This window comes from Otolemur garnettii, unplaced genomic scaffold, assembly GCF_000181295.1.
Source record: "Otolemur garnettii isolate 467f Iridium unplaced genomic scaffold, OtoGar3 scaffold00015, whole genome shotgun sequence".
In the NCBI taxonomy this organism is placed as follows: domain Eukaryota; kingdom Metazoa; phylum Chordata; class Mammalia; order Primates; family Galagidae; genus Otolemur; species Otolemur garnettii.
In genome coordinates, this window is record NW_003852410.1 from 13779885 (window position 1) to 13783030 (window position 3146).

Below are 3146 nucleotides of genomic sequence, written 5' to 3' on the forward strand. Positions count from 1 at the left end.
AGATCTACCAAAGAGCTAGTGATTGGTACGTTCTGCCTAACCTCTAAATCTCAGAAACTGGTGACGTTGCCAGCCCTGACAATTAGGAGAACGAAGATTTGAATAGCAGCCAGTAAATTTTCCTGCATTATTGATTTTCACTAAGCATGTGGCACATTGTATTTTCTCGAAGCCAGTGGAGATACTTGTTTTCTTAGCTCTCGATCGATGTTTCTTCTGCATCACTCAAAGTGCAGCCATGACTCTGTGCTGCAAGGGGCCAGACGCATTGAACAAAAACATTCAGAGTTTTCAGCAGCCACTTCTGGCTTTTCAAGCTCAATCTTCTGACTCCACCTGGAGAAATTCCAACATAAATTTCCTTCCCCCTTTAAATAACCTCCTTTTCTTATTCTTTTAAATATACTCTCTGCCAAAGAGAACAAGCGCTGCCTGTGGACTATTTCACTGCCTTGAGGGGAAGAATATAATTTTTCCTTTTTGATTCATTGCATATTGTTAATAATGCTCTCTAGAAATGGCAAAAATCCCTTTGAATTACTAAACCCAGGACAGACATTGAACTCATGTGGAGAAGCCAATCAACCCCAGATGGAGAAGGTATGTTGACAAGTGGCATATCCTGGAGTGAGGCAAGAAAACTAAGACATGGCGAGGAGATGGAAAATGGAACAACCTTGCTAACTGCAGGTTTTCTCCTCTACTCTCAACACCATCCACCCAAATTCTCTAGAAAAGGATGAACCTGCTTGAAAACAGTTTGATTTGGTCCAAAGTTTCAGCAAGCATTCATTTACCCAGCACTATCCGATGAACTTTTGTCATGAACAAATACTCCCTCTTTGTGCTATCCAATATGGTAGCCACTAGACACGGGACAATGGTAAGCATTTAGAATGTAACTAGCAGATTGGAATTTAAACTTTTAGACTAAGCTTTACATTTTAAATTTGAACCGCATTTTAAGTTTTATTTCATGTTTAATTTAGATTTAAATGGTCCTTCTATGGCTAGAGTGGCTACCGCGTTTGGAGGGCACAGAGCTAGAATAATGAAGTGCCTATAAATTTAGGAATTCTCCCACCAAAGTCTCTTTTCAATTACAGAGAAATCCTCAAGAGAAGGGGGCTAAGAGCAGTTGTCAGCAACTACTGATCTATTCAAAACTGCTAGCAGTTGTTGACAGTGGAAGACTCACATATCAACTATTACAATGCTATCTTGCTAAATTCCTGGCTCCGGGGCATTGTTATAAGAATGGAAATTGGTGGTGGTTTAGTGTGGCCAGCAGGTGCAAGCCATCCCCTATCTAATTCAGTGAGGAAAAGATTCTTTTACTGAGCTTTGCTCAACTTTGTGTTCTTGCCAGGACCAAAGGATGCTGTGAAGGACTTCTAAGCTCTGTGTCTAGAGGCAGTGCAGGCTTTTTGAGGAAGCGGGTGTCTAGCATTCTCTGATGGCAGCATCTGTCTTCCATTGATCAGAAAGCCAGAATTGATTGGGCTACTCTAGCTGATTAAGTAGAGTCTCCTTGCCCTAGCCCCCTCCTCTCTGGACCTCCCTTAAGAAACTTCTAGTTCATTGCTGCAGCTGCAATGCCAAAATGAAAGAAGCAGAATCAGCACCACTTACTGCTGCCGCTGCAGCCCCCATTACTTGAGAGGGAAGAGACCAAAGACGAGGAGGGTGGGAGTCCTGTGAGATCACCCAGCTTTCTGGGGCCTCTCTCCACGGCCAATGGAAAGCCTGGTGATCCCAAATCAGCTCTTCACAGAGTTCCCCTAAGATCAAGGGGACAGATGATTCCACCATTGCTCAGACTCCCACCTCCTCCCCACAGTAGAGCCCAATTCAGGGAGGCCTCAGCCCCAGGTCTGGCCCATGGTCATGGTTGGTGGGGAGTCAATGTAGAACCACTTTTCCAGGGCCAAGTCATGGGGGTCCCTCCAGTGGAAGCTTTCACAAACAGCAGAGAAACCCTCAAAGGCTCAAAAGTTGGCCTCTTATCAAGAATACCTGCCCACCCAAGGATGATCCCCAGGTTATGGAGGACAAATCCAACCTCCCTGTCTGCCTGTCTATATGAAGACCTCTGTGACTTCTACCACCCAGGCATCAGTGGAGCTCTCCTGTGAGACTGTGCCTCCCTTCTGGGTTGGAAGGAACTCTCTGTGACCCAGCAGCCATGTATTTCCCTATGGCCCTGCAGAGGCTCCCGTGAGGCTCTTCCACACAACACCCTCAGTCAATTACATGCCAACCTCATCTACACCTCCCCCATTTGGGGTCCAGAGCTGTTTCCTCACTGGTGCACAAGGTGCCCACTTTCCTCTGATCCAGCCTCCAGAGACTTGCCTTCAGGATCCCATCTTTGCTCCCTTCAATTGCCTCTTGGATCTCCTTCCCCCTCTTGTCAAATGGCTGCTAAACAGAAAACCTTTTTGATGCTGGGGGGAAAAAAATGAAAAACTTCTAGTTCATTCAAAGAATAAACAGGTGATCAAAAGTGCCAGTTAGTTTTATGCTGAAAATGTTTAGGCTCAGTGGCTAGAGTGCCAGCCACATGCCCCAGAGCTGGTGGGTTTGAACCCAGGCCAGGCCTCCAAACAAGAATGACAACTGCAACAAAAAATAGACAAGCGTTGTGGTGGGCGCCTGTAGTCCCAGCTACTTGGGAGGCTGAGGCAAGAGAATCCCTTAAGCCCAAGAGTTTGAGGTTGCTGTGAGCTGTGATGCAACCGCACTCTACTGAGGGCGACACAATGAAACTGTCTCAAAAAAAAAAAAAAAAATGTTTAGGAAAACCAGTTTTCCTCACATTTTTGTCCAAAAAGCAAAGAAAAAAATGCTTAACCATTTTCTTAGGTCTGAGTACACAAGTCCTAATTCTCAGTGATTCTCAAACCCCTCTATAATTGTTGCTTTATCTCCTTTATTCTATGTAATAGTGTTCTTTAAAAATCAATGCATACTTTTAAATCTAAATTTAAGAGACACAAAAGACTTTCTACCACTATATAAAGGAAAACACACAGGTCTGATGGCCTCGTGATATGTTTTCTAACATACAAATCATTTTTAAAATATTAAACGCATGTACGTATACATGACCAACACCCTCTCACTGATCTCCTGAGCATGAGTGC

At 44.3% G+C, this 3146-nt stretch overlaps 1 pseudogene; it reads left to right on the top strand.

Moving 5' to 3' along the window:
- Positions 1-1595: 1595 nt before the first annotated feature.
- On the top strand, positions 1596-2135 carry LOC100954895 (annotated as a pseudogene).
- Positions 2136-3146: the final 1011 nt, after the last annotated feature.